General features: G+C 41.5%; 1 protein-coding gene and 1 long non-coding RNA gene across 3 annotated transcripts in view; both read right to left on the bottom strand.

Moving 5' to 3' along the window:
• The window catches only part of roraa (RAR-related orphan receptor A, paralog a), a 512,855-nt gene that overhangs the window by 223,749 nt on the left and 265,743 nt on the right, over positions 1 to 23,363 (bottom strand). The window lies entirely within an intron of this gene.
• Positions 14,225 to 22,106, bottom strand: LOC147837897 (uncharacterized). The gene is made up of 3 exons (XR_015526720.1): positions 20,184 to 22,106; positions 19,767 to 20,094; positions 14,225 to 19,205 (listed from the first exon to the last, which is right to left on the bottom strand). It is a non-coding gene; the product is annotated as an uncharacterized LOC147837897 (long non-coding RNA).

Raw genomic sequence — 23,363 nt, 5'->3', positions numbered from 1 at the left:
GGCTTCACTTGAGCCACAGATAACTTTGACAAACACAGTGCATAATATAAGACAGAACGTAGCAGACAGTTGAAAACTTTGGGGTGTGTGTGAATGTGTCTCTGTGTGCGTCCACACTTTTGACGTACTGCCCATAGACATTATAATAGAAAGACACCTCATTGTTCGCTTCGGTTCATTGCTCTGATATGTCAATGCGGCCACCTATTACAACGTCTACAGTACTGCCAGTCTCTTTTTACGATTTATTTACGTTTGTAATATGTGAAGTATTGTGCTAAGGTAGGACTCTATCTGATGTTAATTGTTTTCTATTTTTTCCATTTCCGCCTGTGGATACTCATCCTGAGGTCTCTAGAGATTGTGCAGCGCCATTGATGGGATCCAAAACCTGTGAAGAGATGATGCCTACCATCGAGGGCCTCAAGGACAACACATCTGAAAAGATGATGCAAACCATTGAGGACTTCTAGAGATCTCTATTATCCTGGACCAGGCCGCATCCTAAGCAGATGCTGTGGTGACCATGGAGGAGTGGAGAGTGTGAAACTGATTCCCGTAACACCCCAGTGACAGACGAGTCTCCGAATTGATCCCGTGAGCCAGCCTGTACACCTGCTAGTGACCTACTCAGACCTGCAGCTTCTCCACGATGGACGTCCAGTGTTTTCTAGCTGCAGCTCTGCGCAAAAAGTTTGGCCAGAGGATAAACAGTCGTGCCCAACTGAGCCTGGTTTCTTCTCTTTTTTTCCTTCACTTTCGTCAATTGGTGAAGTTTTGTTCTCCGTCACTGTCGCCACTGGCTTGCTTGGTTTGGGACTTGTGGAGCTGTGCATCGATTGATTTGCTCTTCAGTGTTTGGACTTTCAGCAGTGAAAATTAAACCACACTGCACTGAACTAAACTGAAGTTCAACCCTAAAAACTGGACTGACACGGTTTCAGTTTACTAGAACTTCTATGTTAAGCTGCTTTGACACGATCTACATTGGAAAAGTGCTTTAGAAATAAAGATGAACTGAATTAAATTAATTAGTATATTATTAGAACAACGAAACTCAGTGACTCTAAAGTGTATTTTTGTTTTACACAATCACTTCTTGATGAAGATCTAATTTGTATTATATTGCCAAGAAAGGAAAAGATAATCATTCAAAGGTGAAGGTGCAAGATTACACTCCCTTATTTTTGACTTCTTATTTCTGAAAACAAAAGAATAGTTTTTAGTTGTCTAAAAATGCTTCTTGATTTAAGAATTGTTTTGATTTTTGGACTAGAAACAAGACTAAACCTAAATACGAAAAGCAGGTGTTGCAGTGTGCTTGGCTAAACCAGAGATACCTGAGCCTCTGAGAAGTCAAAAAGAGATGCAGACGACAGCAAAAGAGCACTGAATGATCATATGAGGTTGAGGATAACGGATCTATTTGTAGACTAACTGCTTTCCAGGTGAAAGGCTAAATATGCATGCAGAGGTGAGAGAACAGGTTATAGGTCAGACATGGCGTTGGCGGAGCGTTTAATGTCAACTTGAACAGGAAACGAGCAGCACACAGGAAACAAAGTGTGTGAACCAATCAACAAGTGCTAAATCTCTAGTCTGCAGTGTTTACAGTGTCTCAGTTGCTCTGGAGTTCATTTTAAGATTTTTTTTAAAGTTTATTTTTATTTCATCTGTCAAAAGTTTGTTGCTTTTGAACGCCTTTAGAAAATCTATGAAGATAATTTAATTTCTACCATGTCAGTTTTCTTTTCTTGTAGTTTTTGTTAAATCTGTAGACCAAAAACTGATTGTGAATAAGAAAGAGTGATTGTGAAAAATGAATGTACAAAATTTAAAGGTTCCTATAGTTCATTAAGCTCTGTTGACTTCAGTATATTCAGATGAGAATAGTAGCCACGTCAGGAGCAATTCTTGTGGACTTTCAGAATTAAACACAGGAAGTGACATTACCCTCTGCTTACAAAGTGCAAAGCTGCGGTTTGACACTTTCACTGTTTCTCTTCCACAGACGGTAAACGCTCTCCTACACTTCTCCCTCAGTCCGTCCGGCGACCTTGCAGTGCGACGCCTACACAGACAATGAATAACTATCACATTCCCCCGGCTGACAGCTGACACACTCGGGCCCAGGTGATATACCAGACATGACAAGTGATTCTAATTAAACGTTGAGGCTGAGGATATAAAATGGCAGGTAGGGAACAAACCCTGTCCGGCCAACCGGCACGCGCTAGTCCTAATCTGATGAGCTGGGCTTGTCAGGCCCGCACATCGGTTCCGTCAAACTCAGGCCTGAATCCCTGGAGGAAAGTGACAGTTTTTCGCCTGAGGCGAAGACGGGACTTGCCGAACCCCTGCCCATCACAAACAATAAACACAAGGCATGAAAAAAAGCCTAATGTGAAGCCAAACCGAGCTTTTGGGCTTTTTCGAATTTGTCACAATGCTGTTCGGCATGAATGAAGTCCCCAGGCTTAGGTAATGCATGTCATACTTGTTTTTTAAGGCAGGATCCGCAGACACCTTAGAACTGAACTTACCTCTGACAAGAAGCAAACACATTCGGCTTCTTTTTCCTGTTCGCCATGACATTGTTGTGTCTTGGTTTTTCTGCGCCTCGGCAGAGACGAGGGAACTGTGGAGGGAGCTTTTGTGTATCTTTTTTAGAGAAGTGGAGACAGCAATTTTTTTGGAGACTTGAAGGAAAACACAAGCAATCCTGTTTCTTTCTTTTTTTTTTTGACACAGAACTCGACTTATAGGGAACATCATCAGGTAGTAGGCCACTAGAAAGGGTGTAAGGGTGTAAAAGTGTGTAAACCTTTTTAAGTCCACATGAACCAGAAGCTACGATCATTTTTTTTGCTCTGTGACAAAGTTACTTGAGAAACTGAATATTAAATGAGAAAATAGTGGGTGTGGCTTGTTTTTTCTGCTGCAAGCTGATTGGATGTAGTAAATTAGGGTGGGTTTTTGAGGAGTTATTGCAACAGACACCTCCTCCTCTCCATTTCTTTTTGTTTGTTGTCAGAAACTGACAGTTGGAGGGGTACAAACCAAACAAGACAAACTCTGGTCCGATTTAAAGGAGAATTCTAACAAGTGTGTATTTCGAAACAGTACAACACAGAGCAAAGGATGCAACGTAACAAGACTACATCACTTCATCTAACTGTAAAGGTTTTGAATGAGGATTTGTGAATTGGGTAACACTTTATTTTGATGGTCCATTTGAGGATTAGTAGACTGTCTGCTTAATAGCTGATTACAGGAAACTTTGAAAGTACATGTCAACTTACACTAACCTTAACCCCAATCTAACAATACTGATAATCTGATGAGAATTAGGCCCCGTTTACACTAGTGCGTTTTAGTTTTAAAACGGCATTTTAGATCAAAAACGATCCCTGTCCACACTAGCGTTTTACCTAGCGTCTCTGAACATATCTCCGTCCACACTACGCCACCAAAAACGTATATCACGTGACCATTCGCGCATTCTGGGCATGCGCGTTCTAGTATAAACAGGAAGCATGCGTCTCGCTCTGCATTTGGTTATTGTTAGTCAACAAACGCTGGTTGAATATTAAACGCGATGGCAAAGAAAGCGAGAGAGGTATTTTTGTGGACAGACGACGGGGTTGAGCTGTTACTAAATGTAACAAATGAATAACTGCACAATGGCGACTAAAACAGACAATAGTGCAAACAACGCTCCCATTTCTGTGCCCATGTTGTTGTTTACAGTACTGTCTTACGGTAGCGTTAAAGCCATGTGTTATAGTCATGTGATAGAGGCTTGACGAATAAGGGAAGGATACAGTGATGAAGGCAATGACACAAAAGCTCCAATCAGGTAGCGAATCTCAGTAGCCCCGCCTCCGTTTTCAGATGTCTCCATTTTTCCTCATCCACACTAAGACGGAGCAGCAGCGTTTCAGGATGAAAACAGCCTCTCCAGCGTTTTCAAAACGCTCCGTTTTCGGCGCTCGAGAACTCCGGCATAGTGTGGACGGATGGCGTAACCGTAGCAAAACGTATGGGTTTTAAAACGAAAACGCATTCGTGTAAACTGGGCCTAAGTTGCCATGTAGATGCAAATGTAACTTAAATTCAAAAAATGGACCATCAAAATAAAGTGAGACCAATAATCAGTGCACTGTGACATGAGACTACACTAACATCCAGAAAACATCACTGAGGATCAGAGTTAACCCAAGCACGATTTCTGGGATGACATTTCCCAGTCCTCTCTCAGAATCAAGTCTTTCCAGCTGATGACCTGACATCTTCAGGGTTGCCAGGTTCTGGTGGAGAGTTTTCAAACTATTTGATTCAAGCTTCTTTTCATGACAAGCTGGCTGATCTCCAATGCTGACTGAACACAGGGGGGGAAAGGCAAGACCCCCACAGCTTTGTGGGCAAGTTTTTCAACATGTAGTTTTGTTTTGGGCAACCCCATTCCTGTCCCGCTATCTTTCCTATCCTATCAAAATACAACCACAATGCCAAAAAAAAAAAAAAAAAAAGAGGTGATTTTGATATGTTTACATCCACCTATTTGTAAGCGCATTTTGGTATATCACGTAAAAAGTGCTTAATGTAAGGTGCACATACATTTTAAAACGGTTATGAAGACGCATGCGCACAACTGATCAGGATAAACAGGACAAAAATGTACATAAACTACAATCGAAAATCTTTTACTGAGTAAATTCCACCATACGCATTAAAAAAGTAGTCAGATCATGTGAAAAAAAAAAAATGTTGCAATGACCTTAATAGAAACGTCTAAGTAGTTCAGTAATGCCTTCCAGAACTGTCGCGTGACCTCCAAAGGCCAACAGTGGCTTCTCTTACCGCAGTCATTTACATTTTACTATTTGATATTTGTCGCTAGTTTATCAAGTGAGTGTTTAGTTGTCCTTTAACTTTATATGCAAATGTTTTATGCGATGTTCCAGTTTTCCGTAAAAATCCAATTCGCATCTTTGGATGGAAACATATTTATATTGACACAGGACCACACTAACAGAGAAAAGATCAGCGAGGGGTCAGAGTTAACCCGAGAACAATGTCTGGGATGACTTGTCCTGCTCCTCTCTTGGAATAAAGGCTTAGCAGCTGACAACCCGTCATCATCAGGGTTGCCAATGTCACCAGGCGCGCGGGAGGCTGCCAGTTGGCGCCTGTCGGCAAGAGAGCGATTCTCTGGAGCTCTCTGGGAAATCTGTATTTGATAATGCAACTTCACACTCCGCCGCCTTTCCCCTCAACTCAATGCATCAGACTTCTTGGCGTTGTCGTTTCTATACAACAGCAGTCGGAGCCAATACCTGGCATCCACGGCCGACTAACTTGTTTCAAACAGCGGCTAATGAGGGATGTAATGCCTCTCGTAGTGAGGTGTGCTTGTTCTTACATGCTGAATTTGATTACCGTTTAAGGAGCACTTTCACAGATGAACATGATTATTTTATTGTAGGTTTCTGCTTTGCAATTAAGGTTATGCACTCAAGTGCTTCTTCCAAACTCTAAATTGCACCCTGAACTCTTGCAGTGTACATTCTGGCAATGCAACTCTGCAGCAGTTAAAATCTAAAAGTATCTGATATAGATTTATTTCCATCTAGATCAAGATTTAAAAGAGGTAACTTTTTTCAAGAGAACCTTTAATTTAATGACACCAAAAATGTCAAATGGTGCAACCACAAGTTAAAAAACATTTTCCTCACACATCATATTTTGATTTAAGCACCATGGTTGCACTATTAGTCAAACTTTTATAAATATTTAAACTTTTTATATTTAATATACAACCAATCTTAATAACTTGACATAAAATATCATATACTATGTTATATCATGGCCTAAAAACTAAGGATGTCCATTTCCAATCCCGTGATCAGAATTCGGGCAACCGATCATTCGGTTTCAGACTCGATCAAAATCAGATGTTACCTCCCGTTCAGGACTCAAATATATATATATATATATATATATATATATATATATATATATATATATATATATATATATATATACATATATATATATACATATATATATATATATATATATATATATATACATATATATATATATATACATATATATATATATATATATATATACATATATATATATATATATATATATATATACATATATATATATATACATATATATATATATATATATATACATATATATATATATATATACATACATATATATATATATATATATATACATACATATATATATATATACACATACATATATATATATATATATATATATATATATATACATATGTACATATATACATATACAGCGCTGATATATATCTATATATATATACAGCGCTGAGTTCCTGACAAAATACCAGGATGTACTTGGAAAAAGTCTGGCCATCCTGGCCAAATTTGCCCAGTGGCCTCTGTCCATCATCAAATAATTTGGCTAGATCTCTCTGTCTCCTCTCCACCAATCAACTGGTGTGTGGTGCGTGGTCTGGTGCAATTTGGCTGCCGTCAGGTCATCCAGGTGGATGCTGCACAGTGGTGGTCGATGAGGAGATCCCCCAAAAATGTGTAAAGTGCATTGAGTGTACAGAAAAGCGCTATATAAATGTAGATAATAATATTAATGATAATAATAATAATAATTATTATTATTATTATCATTATAGTTCTATTAATGTTATTACGTCAGTGGGAGTTTTGTTTTTAATTCCTCAGTGGATATGAATTCTCAGGCAACAGGCCACCTCTGCCATCAGATACTATAGGGTTTCATTTTCTAACTTTTCATTCATGCCCCCATGACGAACTCAATTCAAAGTCAAAGCACTTTATAATGTCAATTTCTTCCAGAAATGTTTGCGAATGAGAGATCAGTCGAGGTCAATCATATCACGTGCTCCTCTTGAAATTGGTTCATGAACTTCACTTAGTTCAATTATGACTGCAGTCGGATTTAGGTCATCAAAAATTGCTGTTCACATGGTAGACTCCTAATCAGAGTATTGTCTTTATCATATTAAAATCAGAGTACTGGTGTAGACACGCTCACTGACAGATGAGAGCTCGATAAGGAAATTAAAACACATGCCTCACAGTTAGCGCGTCAGACTGATGTAAGGTCAGTTTTGTGGTTGCGCTTATATTGAGCTTGGTAAATGTTTAATGTAACGCTGAATGTTCACGCTGAGGTCTGCCAGGACTGAGAGAGAAAACACTCCAGCTGCTTCCTCTGCTGTCTGGCCCTGAAGGAGGATGAAGAATGAGAGAAACGCACACAAGCGAACACTGGCTGTGTTTATAGCCCTGCTCACACTGTGCGATTTCAGCCACGATTTGACCATCTGAGGCAAATTTGGGAAGATTCCTGTCACCGTAGGTAGGGCTGCTCGGTTATGAGAAAAATCACGATTATTTAGATCATAAGTAAATAATGTAGATTTATATAGTGCTTTTATTGTGTATGGCCTTACACTTAAAATCATGAGGGGGGGTCTCTTCACACCCCCAACAGTGGGCACCATCCACTTGTATGATGCAACGGCAGCCATCGAACAACAGCGCCAGTGCGCTCACAACACACCAGCTATAACGTAGAGTGGACAGACAGTGATACAGCCAATTCGGAGGATGAGGATGATTGGGAGGGCTGATAGAGGGAAATTGGCCAGGACACCGAGGTTACACTCCTACTCTTTTTCAGAAGTGCCATGGGATTACCAATGACCACAGAGAGTTTAACGTGTCATCCGAAACTGACAGTATAGTGTCCCCTTCACTATACTGGGGCATTAGGACTCACACAGACCGCAGGTTGAGCGCCCACTAGGTTGAGCAACCTAGTTTTCCCAAGTGGTCTCCCATCCAGGTACTGACCAGGCTCAGCCCCGCTTAGCTTCAGTGAGTAACTGGTCTTGGGCTGCAGAGTGACATGGCTGCGGCCATATAAGTTTGATAATGATCATTTAAAATAATTATCAGTGGACCATATGACCAAAGCGTTTGGGATATCCCCTGTAAATAAGGCTGCTATTACACCTATACATTGCATCTATATTATTACACCTGAACAAATTGTGCTTTAGGGACTACTCACACTATGCCATCCGTACCGTGCCCAGGCCCGTTTCCCGGATCGTTTGAGAAGTGTGAGTGCGCTTAATCGGGCTCAAGTGCGGTTCACTTGGCCGGCCCTGGCCCGATTGGAAGAGGTGTGCCTGAGCCCGGTTCACTTGGGCTTTGGAGCGGTACACTTGTGTGTGAGTGCAAAACACGGCAAAGCCCGAAACTGAAAGCAAGACGTGACTTTTAAGGCACTGTTTCATATGGATTTATTAATCATTCTTACTGTTCAGTGAACGCAAACTGCCTTAGTTTATTAAAGACGCAAACCCCTCACTGCACGACAGCTGCGCAGCTTCAGCAGACCTCCTCATTCCTGCAGCACGAGAGCTTTATGATTGTTTATGAGCGCCAAAAGTGGCGGATCTGTTCGGTGAAATATCTGACTGCATGTCACCGCATCTCTAAGGACAGTTTGGCGAAATATTTGACGGCATATCAAACGACTGAAACGATATAACTAGAGAAATCTCCACTGTGCTGCTGAGTGAGAGAGCGCTTCTCACTGAACAGCGCAGCAGCGATGACGTAAGCGTGCCGAAGCCCGTTTGTGGTGTGAGTGCGGGCCGTCGGAGGAGACGGGAGGGGGGACAAGCGTGCTTTGGCCCGGTTAGAGGCAACTGTACCTAGTGTGAGTACGGCCTTAGGCATCTTCACTGTAAGTATTATGCTTGATTTGCTGCAGGGTAAAGCTACAAAAGACCTTCAGGACAAGACAAGTGAGTGAATTTAGCGCGCTGTCCCTTTAAGAGCTTCGCAGTTCTAATTAATGCTTTCACGTGCTGTTCAATTCTAGTTTAATGTCAATGTTACTGCTTTTGCCTGTTTGTGATTGTGTCATGACGTCACTCACTGTTTGTTTCCTAGAGTCTGGTCCACCTTTGCGCACCTGCGGCGAGTTGCGCTCTTTGCAAATTGGCTATAAACATGAACCAACACTGAGCGGAGAGAGGAGACTTTACTGCCAGCCATCAAGCTTCAAATATTTTCCTTTATTTTTTTGCCATTTTTCTTTAAGTTTTACTTTATTATATGTTGGGTTATTAGTCTGAGCAGGGCCGGTCCGTGGTATAGGCAGTATAGGCCAATGCTAATGGCGCTGTACATCCAGGGGGGCGCCAGAAATGAGCGCAGTTAAGTTGGTTTTGTTTTCGGTATTCCTGACACGTTCAGTGATAGACGGCAATAACTCAAAAACCTCTTACCCTAAAAAGATCTAAAGTGTGTTTCCTACTAAAAGGTAAAGTTGTTTATGTTTCACAGCTGTCTTTTTCTTTTTTCGCTCAACATTACGAGCACTGCTCCATTTAAGCCCTCGTCAATATGCATTCAGCCGGGAGAGCTTGCGCCGAGCAGAGGTCTTAGTAAGGGACCGTCGTAAAAGTGCTTCTTTTTTTCTTTATTCTTTCTTTTTTGGGCTCCGTCCTGCGTGTTTTATTTTAAACACAACTAATTTTCTCTTAAATGAGCGCAAACAGTTACTAAAGTAGTCGAATGCTTCATTATAGATCTGTGCATTCTTACATTAACACCTCTGTTATCAAGCAAAACACAATGGGAGATTCACTAGCTGCTCTTCACTAAATAACTATAGTCACTTTAATCAATATGCAAATACAATTAAAAGTGAAGTACCTTTTATTTTATTGTCAATATTTTCTAATGTTTGCTATGTAGTCCATAATTTGAAGCTATTTGTTGTCCGATATTTTTTACATCCAACGTTGGACAGATTGCTAATCAATAAATAGCTATAGCGCTATCTGTTAGTTTTGACGTCAGCTAATGTTAAGACATAGATGTTATGGAAAATAGTAATAGTAATGTAACTACCCCCATCATTCCTTCCTCAAGCAAATGTGTAAATATTAAATCTATACAGCATTAATGTTAATTGCATTGGCATATTCATCTGATGTTTTCCGAGCTTGTAGTAGTCGATCAAAAAGCTATTTAGTTTCTTTTGACTATACAGTGGAATTCACTGCAATGTGACGGGGCGCCACCTGAAATCTTGCTAGGGTGCCAAATTGCTTAGGGCTGGGCCTGAGCCTTAGGTTAGTGTTGCATATTTGTTGGAGAATGGGAGTTTTGATTCTTTATTCATTATTGCTTATACACATGATTTGTTTGACTGTTTTGTTGTAATAAATTTACTAGTTCAGACAACTTAATTCATGTGTACTCTTTGTTGCGTTCCCTTGATGGATCAATCCTTGTTTTCTTTTTTGAAAAATAAAAGTGTTCGTAACACTTAAGTAAATAATATCCATTTAGTAGTCATAACAACTGTTTCAACTGACATGAACATTCTGTAAAAAATGTTTGCGTTGGGGCAACATGAAGGAATAAAGTTAACTTATTAGTTTTTACACATTTAAGTAAATCGAATAGAAAATGATTAAGGGTGCTTTTACACCTTCCTTATTTAGTTCGATTGAATCGCACTAGAGTTCGTTTCCCCTTTTGGTACGGTTCGTTTGGGAAGATGAGAATGCAGCAATCGTACTCGAGTGCGCACCAAAAGCGGACCAAATAAGCGTATCGAGACCTGCTTGAAGAGGTGGTCTCGGTACGCTTTCAAACGAACCCTTGAGTGGTTCGTTTGTGGTGAGAATATGATCCGTACTAAAACAGGTCCAACCACAAAAAGTACTGCGCGTTTTAGACTAATTCAGCTGCTGTAGGCCGATGCGCTGTGCATTATGGGATATGGAGGAAAAATATTTGTTGACAGCGCTTTACCAACAGAGAGAGGTAGGGGGGAAAACATTACCTGATGGATCGTTGGTAATATTTCCGCAAGATGACCATGTCGCAGTTTAGCTAAATTAATTCACGGCTCCTCCTGAAGTGACGAGAGATGCATTAAACACTGTTTTTCAGCCACAGCCGCGCTTCATTTTCGTAATATATAGTTTGTCTAAAGCAGGGATACAATCAGCCAGCGCAGTCGTCCCTCCAGAGTAAAAGGTTTTGTTTACCTGCAGGAGTTCACTGGCATTTTCCCGCATGTGTACTCTGACCAATCAATAAGCAGTTTAGGAAATACGCTCAACAACATCTGGCCAATGAGAGATGTGGATTTTGTCAGATGAGTGCATTTTGGTTCGTTTCAACTGGTTCGGACCAAAGCCAGCAGTGTGGTGTGAAAACGACCCAAAGACGGCAGAAGATGCAACAATGTATCATTTATTGCGCTTGGTCCGGACCAAATGAAGCGAACTACAGATGTGAAAGCACCCCAAGTCTGAGTCGAACACTCAGACGTCAACAAACCTGAAATTGTCTGAAATACAACAACTGAACAGTGAAAAATAGAATAGATGGTAGAATAAGATGAATAACTGACAACAATTTATTGAACTATTAATAAATAATGCACACATTATTCAGTGTTATTTTACATTATGACTGTTTTTTGCCTTCTTAAGTTTGATCGGCTAAATTTTCAATATGAATCGCATTATCAAAAATGCCTTCATCTGTATTTCTGAAGATGAACCAAACAGGTTTTAAACATCATTCATGATTGTGACTGGAAATCATTTTTCTTTATGAACTCTTCCTTTAAAATTGGATTTGCTAGTATTAAAGGGAGACAAAGCACAATGGTGCGCAGCTAATAACGCTAAGCCGGTCCCAAATAAGCACAAAATAATTGTTTCTCCATCAAAAAAAAAGCTGGCTGTGTGATTTCCAAACACTCTCTTGTCCACTTCTGTCCCTCCATTTGGGCTGCCTTAACAAAAGCCGCTGCTGATGTGATTGTAGAGGATGATGATTACGGTTACATAATGGCATCAAATTAATTTACTTCCTTCAACACGGCGACGAGAGGAAGAGAGAAAAAAAAACATCAACCCTCCCCTCATCGTTTTTTTCCCCAGCATTTTGCGTCTGAAGCTCCTCCTTCATCCAAGCGAACACATATTCACCCCGTCCCGTCTCTATCGCCCCGCCAGTCCATTAAAGTCACATCAAGGGGATTAAGACAAACTGGGTCAGTGGAGCAATGTGTGTGTGTGTGAAAAAAAAGCAAGAGGCAAACAAACCATGGCCACATCTTATAAAGAAGCATTCGGGGGAGGACCAACCTGGGATTCAGAGGACTGAAGACTGAGTCTGGCCGGGAAGAAAAAGGTTTTTTTTTTTGCAGGCATGGATGCTGGTGGTTGAGTTCTCATGAGAGCCCTGCAGGCTGGGCCGCAGGAACTCAAGCCAGGCACACGCTTTCTGTTTTCTCTGTGTTTCTCTCCAAGAAGCAACGACTGGCTCTTCATGATGAAAAGCACTGGCTGTTGTGGTGGAGTTCCAAAGGGGCATCCAGTGCCAGCGTCATGCATGCACACACAGTGGAGGGTTCGGGGATGGGGAGCTCTGTCATGCCGAGTTGAAACTCGCATGGAGCTTTTTGTGAAGTAATGCAAGGGGGAAAAAACAAATGTGGACCTTTTCTTTTTTTACTTTTAGGGAAAACAAGCTTATAAAATATTTAAATTTTACAATGCAACTAATAATAATAATAATGTAAATAAGGAGTTCAAGTATCTTGGGGTTTTGTTCACAAGTGAGGGAAGGATGGAACATGAGATTGACAGGTGGATCGGTGCAGCGGCAGCAGTAGCGCCCCATTCACACGGGGCGTCAGCGTCAACGCTTCCCATTCACTTTGAATGGGTTACGTCAGGCGTTGTCTAACTGCATTGTGGATCCGTCTGCGCCGCTTCAGAGGTGTTGCTCGCTGCAAAAGTTGGGACTAGCTCAACTTTTCAAGCGCAGACGGAAGCGTCAGCCAATCAGATCGCTGTATGCAAATACACCAGCTAGACAGTGGCCTATTGCTGACTGAATTTCATTGGCTGACGCTTCTATGACGATTGATTCAACTCCAACTTCAGACACGCCTTCAGTCAAGCGTTGACGCTGGAGCCCCGTGTGAATGGGGCGTAATGGGGCGTTCTATGTACTAGTCCCAAGGCTTAATCCAGATTAGGCACCTCTGAAATCTGATCCGGCACCTCATTTTACTGATCCCCCTCCTCAACTACCGTCTTCCCCTGTCCGCTGTTTACTTTCACTTTCTTCTGCAACTCCCCAAACCTCTTCACTTTTGTCCACGACAATCTCCCCGCTCTCTACTTTCGTGCGTGGCACCTCTACATCCTCAGGTAGCATGTCGGATCCGTTACCCCGCTCTGACCTTGCAATCACTAATTCAGCACTGACTAATTCGTTGTGGTAAAGAGAGAGCTGAGCAAAGGCAAAGCTCGAGTTACCAGACTACGTTCCTACTCAAACCTATGGTCATGAGTAGGCCCACATGGAATCTGCGCACGCAGAATTCCGCAGAATTTCTGCAGATTTTCCGCAGAATTCCGCAGATTTTTAGCCCATTATTAATTCTGTTTTTTAACTTGAGTAAATGTGTAAATCTGAATTTATTCAGTTTTTATTCAGTAATTTATTACTTTTTATTTACTATTTTAAGGGTTTAGTTATGATACTCCGCTGGATACTCCCAAAATAATTCCGCAGAAATCCGCAGACTTTTAACAAAATTCTCCGCTGAAATAGCAAAAAACGTCCGCAGATTCCGTCTGGCCCTGGTCATGAGATTTGGGGTCATGACTGAAAGGACAAGACCTCGAATACAAAGGGCCGAAATTTGTTTCCTCTGCAGGGTGGCAGGGCGCACCCTTATAGATAGGATGAGGAGCTCTGTCACCCCGGCAGAAGCTCAGAGTAGAGCCGCTGCTCCTCCACATCAAGAGAAGCCAGCAGAGGTGGCTCGGGCATCTGTTTCGGGTGCCTTCCGAATGCCTACCTATGCAGGTGTTCCAGGCATGTCTCACTAGGAGGAGACATCTGGGAAGACCCAGGACACGCTGGAGGAGCTATGTCTCTCGGCTAGCCTGGGTACACCTTGGGATCCCCCCTGGAGGAACTGGAGGAAGTGTCTGGGGAAAGGGAAGTCTGGGGTTCTCTAATGAGACTGGTGCCCTTGCGACCCGGCACCAAACAAGCGGAAGAAAATGAATTAATGAAAATGAATAAATAACTTTTTTTTTTTTCAAAGTCAAGTTAAGGCAACCATCATTTCAATCTTTATATCCCAAATGCAGTACAAAGTAGGTATAATTTGTACAGAGTAGCCCACCTTGAATCATAAATGACGCCCTTCATCAAAGTTTCCATCATCTCCTGTGGCAACAGCAGTGCTGATGTCAACACAACCAACTCCACCAAAAATAAAGTCTCTCTCTCAAACAAAAAAAAAAAAAGTAGAGTCCAGCAAGTCCGGCTCAGAGGTCTATATTAGAATAAAGTCCGCCAGCACCTGAGGCCCAGCGCAGACGCAAACCATCCGTTTGAAATGAGTTCCCTTCAGAAGCTCTAAATCATGAGATTTGTTCATATTGACTTGGCTACACTGTCCTAAAGTGCTTTTTAAATGACACCAGAGGGAATATCTCGGTGCCAGCTACACATAAAAATATATGAGATCTAAATGGAGACCATAAACTGCACTCTGAAACAGCACTTTATGCTCAATAAATAAGATTCATGGAACGACACCGAGATGGTCATTATCCCGCAATACTCCCGAAGCACAGCTTGAAATGAGCTGAGGGGGATCTGGATGTTGTGATTGGGTGTGATGAGGGCAGTGTGTGTGTGTGTATATGTGTGTGTGTATATGTGTGTGTGTGTGCATACAAACTACTGTATGCTGATCTGCTATTAAGTCAACCTACCAATCACTGTACCTCTATTATGCTTCTTTTGGACATGGCCTTTCATGTAACGTGTAGCTGTTTGTGATCAGTTGTTTATGAAGTTGTGTAGGATTAAGGTAGTAGTTAAAGGTTTTAGATGTAAAGCCCTGCTCACACTGAGATTTTAGCCACGATTTTGTCATCTGAGACAATTTTGGAAAATCCTAAAAGACTCCTGAAATCCTAGGCTAAAATCTGTGGTCTTTGATAGTTGGTTTAACACAGGCATGTCCAAACTTGGTCCTGGAAGGCCGGTGTTCTGCAAAGTTTAGCTCCAACCCCAATCAGACACAACTGGGCTAGCTTATCAAGCTCTTGCTAGGCTTTCTAGAAACCTCTTAGCAGGTGTGTTGAGGCAAATTGGAGCTAAAATCTGCAGGACACCGACCCTCCAGGACCGTTTTGACACCTCTGGTTTGCCATGTTCACAGACATCTGCTTAGTGCTCGTTGCGATCAGATTTTTCCTCTGATGAAGGTCTGGCAGTGTCAGAAGATTTTAAAGACTTTTCCTGCAGTGTGACAACAGCTGCGATGAGTGTCAATCCAAGAATTAATAGGAGTGCCGAATTTGACGCGACAATTCAAATGACTGCGGGAAAAGTCAAAAGAGTTTTTTCTTCCTGGTTTCATTATTGAGACACGCCATGTGCAAACTTGCCGCTACAGATTGTTTATGTTTGCTATGAGGAATCATTTGAAAACTCAACTCCCTAAATCTCTTAGGTAATAACACCAAGGCAACTTCACCAGTTCTACTAAGACTTCTCCAAGCAGAATTCAAACTTCATTTCAAGCATGGGAAATGTCACGGTCGGTGAGGGGAAAAAAAGGGGACGAGGACGCAAGCGCAGAGTCAATAAGTATTTATTTATAACAAAATAGAATTAAGGGCAAAATAAACAACCCTGAGGGGGAAAAACACTAATAAAACAAATAGACAAACAAACTTGACTGGGTTGGCAAGACAAGGCAGGGCTGGACACAGCAGGACAGGGAAAAATCGACGACGAACTGGCACAGGACAGCAGACATGAGGGGATTATAAACTGTAGGAAATTAACTCACAAACAGATGAAGATAATTAACTAATAATGGGTTAACAAGGAGGGTGGGACTTGACAATAGACGGGAGAGCGCATGACACAAAGACAACACAAGCCAAACGCTCACATAAAACAAGACTGCACACGCAGCCAATGAGAGAACTCATTAACCTTGTGTTCTTATGACAAGACAAACAACACTGAAGCGCACAACCACAATGTAAACACCGAGCCACGTGCTTTGACAAGAGACGCAAGACACGAGCACACGATAGATAAACACCTTACCGTCACACATATGCAACACGCATGCTTCATCTCAGCGCCAACCAAAACTGAAACCAACTAGACGGAGACGCCGAGAATGAAGCAGCGCGATGCTGACAGAACAAACACTAGTACAAAAGCGCTCTGCGCATACCAACAACGGCGCGCGCACACACAGAGACACACACAATGACAGAAACAGGACAAGACAGGGCCAGTGTTCGGATTCTGCCACCAAAACAAGAATTCACAAGACCAGAGTGGCAGAACCCTGACAGGGAAGTGTGAGCACTAATAAGCAAAGGGGTTGGGGACTGTACCAGTGTCCATTGCTAGTATACCTCTTGAAGTCAAGGGTGTAAAATGTAATTGCATAGTTCCCATTAGCTGGCCTTGGTTATACTCACCCCCCATACATCTCTTAGGTAACACCAAAGCAACTTCACCAGTTCTACTCAGATTTCTCCAAGCAGAATTCAAGCTTCATTTCAGACATGGGACGTGTCACTAATACATGAAAGGGTTGAGGACTGTACCAGGCATCTAGTGTCCATTGCTAGTATATTGCTTGTGGTGTTGAGGTGAAAACAAAGAACTGGCATGACAAGTTTAGTTGAAGGTCTTGTGTAGATCCTGAGGTTTCACCTGCCCTGACCGGCCTGAAAGTATCAGCCAGTCATTTGTGGAGACAAAAGATACAGTCGTCGGGAGCCTGCCCTAAGCATATTTGCGTTACTTTGGGATCTGCCAATGCTCAGGAAGGCATTGGTTTGTTTCCTCTCACACCTGGGCTCCTAGAGTTTTGAATGAACTTATATTTTTAAAAACCAAAGAATATAAATTTTCCGTTATGTATATTATTGTTAATTTAAAACGCGATTATACCCATTTTTAAGTCCACACACTCAATACAATCAGTTCTAACCAATGGCCACACGTAACAAGAAAAAAAAATAAGCAAGGAATTTATAGGGTTTCGACCTCAGCAGTCGTAGCTGGGTCTACAAGCTTCCGATTCAAGCTACAGATGGAGCCTCCGCCAAGAAATGGCATGTTTTATTGAATAATACTGTCAAATAAATGCATTGCAATTTCACATTTACCTTCCTGGTCTTTCTATTAGAATCATTACGATTACAGCTATCCTCCTTAGGTCCAACCGGCCTTTAAGAAATGCTTTCTAAAACAGCTTCAGATTGAGTGTAGCAAGTCACACTCATACCATGACATCTCATGTCAACTGCCCAGCTGGGTGAAAATCCCTGAGGTATGCATGTATATACATTTCATTTTATCTGTCCTGCACTGCTCTCTCAGACTACAGCACACATGGTAATTTCTCTCCATATCCTGCAGGTTACGCAGGCTGTGACTCCAGCTTTTTTCTTTTTTTCTGAAAGCTTAGCTCTATTTGGTCTGATTCTCCCCCGTGACCGCGTGAGCCTGCGAGCAGGAGAAGATCTAACATTCTCTGACAGCAGATTTTCCAAACACTTCCTGAAGAAAAACTTCCCTTTCAGCACTCGTATCCTGTCAGATCCTTCCGCGCTCCCAAATCAAAAAACTACTACAACTGTTCCAGCACTCTTAATTATTGTGTATTAACATTACGCCGTCTGAAACTCAGCTGATGAGGGTCAAATCTTCTTCATACTCATTTAATCTCCCTTTCCTTCTTCTACATTAGTTCTCCAACTTGCTTCTTCTTCATGTGTGATATCACTGTGGACAATTAAATATTAACAGCAGCATGTAAAGATTTGTATCATATTTTCCAAAGAAGTCTTATATGTTGTGTTCAGACACCTGTCATATTGCAAAGCCATGCCTGCAATGCTTCAGAAGATCCTGACAGAAAAGCAGTTCATTCAATTTCCTTCGGCTTAGTCCCTTATTCATTAGGGGTCGCCACAGCGGAATGAACTTCCAACTTCTCCAGCATATGTTTTACACAGTGGATGCCCTTATAGCTGCAACCCAGTACTGGGAAACACCCATACACACTCACATTCACACACATTCATACACTACAGCCAATTTAGTTTATTCAATTCACCTTTAGCGCGTGTGCTTGGACTGATGGGGAAACCGGAGCACCCGAAGGAAACTCACATGAACACAAGGAGAACATGCAAACTCCACACAGAAAAGCCAACTGACCCAGCCGGGATTCAAATCAGTGACCTTCATGCTGTGAGGCACAGTGCTAACCACTAAACCATGGTATCGCCTACAGAAAGGATTACGTCAGTACATCACCTCAAAAACAGAGGAGAAATGGCCCTGAAGCGCACAGCATAAGGTAAGAGATGACAGCTGTCTGTGCTATATGGGGCTGCTTATTGATCATAAATGTATCGTTTCACTTCTGCGCCATGGAAACACCACAATTTATTTGACAACTGTTTGAAGTGTGAATATAATACAGTAAAAAGAACACCAGAACCGTATGAGCACCGGCAAGAGCTTCCATTTGTGCTATAACTTGTATATGTGTCATATAAAAAATATGAAAATGAACCAATGTTCAGTACTCAGCTCGGGTATCCAAAATACTGTGTATTTAAGTGTAAATAACTTTTGTACAGTAGGATAAAAACCAAAGTGATGCATATGTGCATAAAATATAGATTCTATACTTTCAAACAAAACCACTTAAGGGGATCTGGTGTAGAGATCTGCGCGGGACCAAGTTTTGAATCCCGCTCCCACCCGCACCCGCCAGGTTTTAGCCCAAACCCGACCGCTCCCGCTTATTTTAAGAATTTATTGTCCCGCTGCCCGACCTGCCCCGTTTTCTGGCCGCCGCGCCTGATCCCGCTAAAGAGCGGGGGAGAACAAAACCAAAAGTCCCCCAGCTATACAGTCCAGACAGCCAAGCTGTCTGTATAAACACACACACACACAGCACCAAGCACACACACAGACAGACCAATCTCTCTCTCTCATACGCGCGCGTCATCCCTGCTCTGATTGGCTGCTGGTCTACGAGGCCTGTATAAAAGGGAGCTTCCGGCAGGAGTCGGGGAGCTCATTTCTGCTGCGTTCGGTGTTTGGAGTGGAGCTCCTGGGTTTCCCTCACTCCTTCGGCCGACGACCAACAATAATCAATTTTGTATTGATGACCATCCTATGCTTGAATATTTAATGAGAGTTTGAGCGTGTAGGGGTGACCTGCCTATTTATTTGATTACTTTTGACTTTGTTTATATTAGGGAGTCAGGTAAGATTCTTGTATGTTTCTTTAAATAGTAATAGGTAATTTAGTGGATTTATTTTATAGATTCTTTTGTTTGTTATTTTGGCCTGTGGTCATCCTGACGAAATGCTCGTTTATATAAACCCTATTTTTCTATAATAAATACCTTCATATATACTCCCAATCGAGTGTGTGTTTGGTTGTCGACCGCAGGGAATCTTTTGCTTTAAGTTTTGTTTAGTTTGGAAAATCCACCACCCGAACACATTTGTTTGTTCTTCGTTTATTATGCCCTTTTTGTTTCCCCTAGACATGGGGCGTAATACTAACACACACACACACACAAGTACCAAGCAGACACACAGGCGTTTGCTGTTATATCAACTCAAAGGCTTGTAATACCATGTATCAACTACCAATGTAATACCAAAAGGTTTTATATAAAGGTATATAAATACTGAGTCGCGCCAGCTCCGGGCCGCAGCGCACATTACTCTCGGGCCGATTCCGGCGCGGATACGGCAGCGTCGGCTCGCTTACGGCCGCCGCATCTGGCCCGATTGATTCGGGCCGGAATCGGGCAGTGAGTCCACAAGCATCCGGAGTCCGGCAGCCGGAGCCGGGCTGAGTGGTAAGTCTCCGGCAGGCGAGAATCTAGCCGGAACTGGCCCGAGTGTATTTTGCTATCTGGGAAAGCTCTCTCTCTCTCTCTCTCTCTCTCTCTCTCTCTCTCTCTCATTCACGCGCGCGCACTAACATGCACACACACAGGCAAAGCTCGCTCGCACGCTCTCTCTCTCTCTCTCTCTCTCTCGCATAGCAATATCCGCGATATTGCTAGACAGCCCGCTCCCGTCCCAAATTAAACCCGTTACCGACCGCTTCTGCGATTTATTCGGAAATTTATTCCCGCGCCGCAGAAATCTGGTCGGGTCCAGCGGCGCCCGCGGGACAGCCGCGGGAATGCAGACCTCTAATCTGGTGCGATGCTAGCCCTTTAAATCTTAAAGCGAAAGTCGATGACGTTACGTCACAGTTTAACTGGTTAAAAAATAGCTAATAATTCCACTGCATTTTCAGTTTCCATTTTCTCCAAAATTTTTCGGTTTCGGACAAAATTGTCAGTTTTCTGCATCCCTACTCTGCCTTAAGGTTTGTTCTCGTTAATGGACACTGACTTGATGGCATGCATGTTGTTAGAGACAGCAAGAAATAACTGGTCAGGGACCAACATTCTAGATTTAGAGTCTCAGCTACTACTCCTATGTTGGCACGTGATTTCCTTCAGAAAGCATTCTAATGCTAGTACAGTGATAATCATGTTTTACATGCACTCTCCTGCAAATATTACTTGCCTCTGATGCTCGAGTGGAGAGTTTCTGATCAATAAACACTCCGTGAGAGGCATTTTTTTATTGAGGATGTAATCTTGTCAGGAAAGAAAGGCCCTCGGCACAGTGCCATCAGGCAAAGAGAGAGATTTCACAAGCCCGTTGAAGCTATCTGTACTTCGCTAAGAGATGAATGCTATAATTTGCAGATGGATGGTTGCAAAGCAACGTGCCGCACACAAACACATGTGCGAGAGAGAGAGAGAGAGAGAGAGAGAGACCAGATGCTCAGTCTATGAAATGACAGCCATTAACTAATCAGCTACAGTTTATGTAATTGTTGAACATCTTTCAAAGCAAATTGTGTACATGGGTTATCAACTAAATAAAAGCAAACATTCTCTCGCTCTCTGCCTCCCTCTCATTTCATGTTCATTATATCATCATCTGGCAGCCGTTTGCCTGGCACCCTTTACAGCAAGACAAAGCGGAAAAAAAAGAGGCATATAGGAGTCATACCCTCAATCATTGGCTCTCAGGGTCTGATTAAAATCAAATTTGATAATGTAAAAAGTATTATCAGCGCAGGAAACTGTCATTCGCTTAGCATTGAAACACCAAGCCAATGGACTTGTCTAACGGTGCTGACATTGTCAACATTAAAATCTAATCTGCACGTTGTATGAAGTTACTCAACAGGGTTGCCAAGATGTCATGAAAAATTTAGATGTTTAGTTGGGTACAACAAGAGTGCATTGGAGGGTGGCACGGTGGCTCAGTGGTTAGCACTGTTGCCTCACAGCAAGAAGGTTGCTGGTTCGAGTCCCAGCTGGGCCAGTTGGCATTTCTGTGCGGAGTTTGCATGTTCTTCCCGAGTTCATTCATGTGGGTTCCTCTGAGGACAGGGAAGTCTGGGGTTCTGTCAGACTGTTGCCAAAAAGAAAAGCGAACGAACATGACATGAGTCAAACGAGACAATACTAAGGTCCCTTCGATGTTCTAATGTAGAGATATCACTGCTTTTAAATGGCTTGCCATATTTTGAAAAAAAAAAATTACCCCCAGTTTCACAAACAAGGTTTAAGGATAGTCAAGATTAAATTGCATGCTCAACGGTCTTAAGTCATAACTTGCGAAGAGATGTCTTAAAATTTCAGTTTCCCTTTTTTTTTTTTTTTTTTTTTTTTGTCTTCAGGTGCACACCATTAATATTTTTCTAAGGCCATTTTAATAAATGTGTAAATGTATAAGGCCTAGTCCTGGCTTAACCTAAGCCCTGTTTGTGAAATTGGGCCATAATGCTTAAAAATTATTTATTGGACAACTATAAATCTGAAAAACCTGAAAACAATTGCAGCAAAAACTAATGCAGAACTCAGCTTTTGGCCAAATTTGTGGCTTGAAGCATTAAAGCCCCAGGAGGGGATAGAATTGGTTTAAGAAGACGGAATAATAATAATATGTTTAAGTTGGATAACAATATGTTGGCTTTCTCAAGCCAACAAAAGAAAAGAGTGCATTGGTCACCACCTAATGTTGTCATTGATTAAAGTCTTAAAGTTAGACTGCATGAACCAAGCAGATACAGTATGAGTAAAATGACAACATTGATTTGAAGAGAGAAAGTAATGTGAAAATCAGATACAGTTAAAGTCAGAATTATCAGCCCCCTGAATTATTAGACCACTTGTTTATTTTTTTCCCCAATTTCTGTTTAATAGAGAGCAGATTTTTTTCAACACGTTTCTAAACATAATAGTTTTAATAAATCATCTCTACTAACTGATTTATTTTATCTTTGCCAGGATGACAGTACATAATATTTTACTAGACATTTTTCAAGACACTTCTATACAGCTTAAAGTGACATTTAAAGGCTTAACTAAGTTAATTAGGTTAACTAGGCAGGTTAGGGTAATTAGGCAAGTTATTGTATAACAATAGTTTGTTCTGTAGACAATTGTGAAAAAATAAAGCCTAAAGGGGCTAAAAATTGTGTCCTTAAAATGGTGTTTAAAAAATGTAAAAATGCTTTTATTCTAGCTGAAATAAAACAAACAATACTTTTCCCAGAAGAAAAAATATTATCAGACATACTGTGAAAATTTCCTTGCTCTGTTAAACATCATTTAGAAATTATTTTAAAAAGAAGAAAGAAAATGAAGGATGCTAATAATTCTGACTTCAACTGTACAAGATACAAGTGTTTTTATGAAACACCGTAAATTGCATCACAGATGTAAACAAAGATAGTCTGCAGATTGTTTTAGTTAAACGTGGCCTAATCTATCCTAAAACTGACTCAATATGTTGCTCTCAACTAAATATTAATCTATATGACTGAATGTTGGTTTGAAGTATTTTTTTCCCTCTTCATAATCTTATACTGTTTATAACTGCACAGGATGGTCGTCTATTGCATCAATAACATCCTCCATCTGATTTTATCATTCTCAGAATTGGTTCAAAGTGAGTGCGTTCTTGGAAATGCAAATCTTTGCTTCTAGATAACGATGCATAATTGTGGTTAGTCGATTCATAACACAATTACTGTGGTTAGAAAAGCGCCGTTAATAGAAGAATTGAAAATTG

This window comes from Danio rerio, chromosome 25, assembly GCF_052040795.2.
Source record: "Danio rerio strain M-AB ecotype USA chromosome 25, GRCz13ab, whole genome shotgun sequence".
Classification (NCBI taxonomy): domain Eukaryota; kingdom Metazoa; phylum Chordata; class Actinopteri; order Cypriniformes; family Danionidae; genus Danio; species Danio rerio.
The sequence above is the reverse complement of the archived record's forward strand: the minus strand, read 5'-3'. Positions and strand labels throughout refer to the sequence as shown.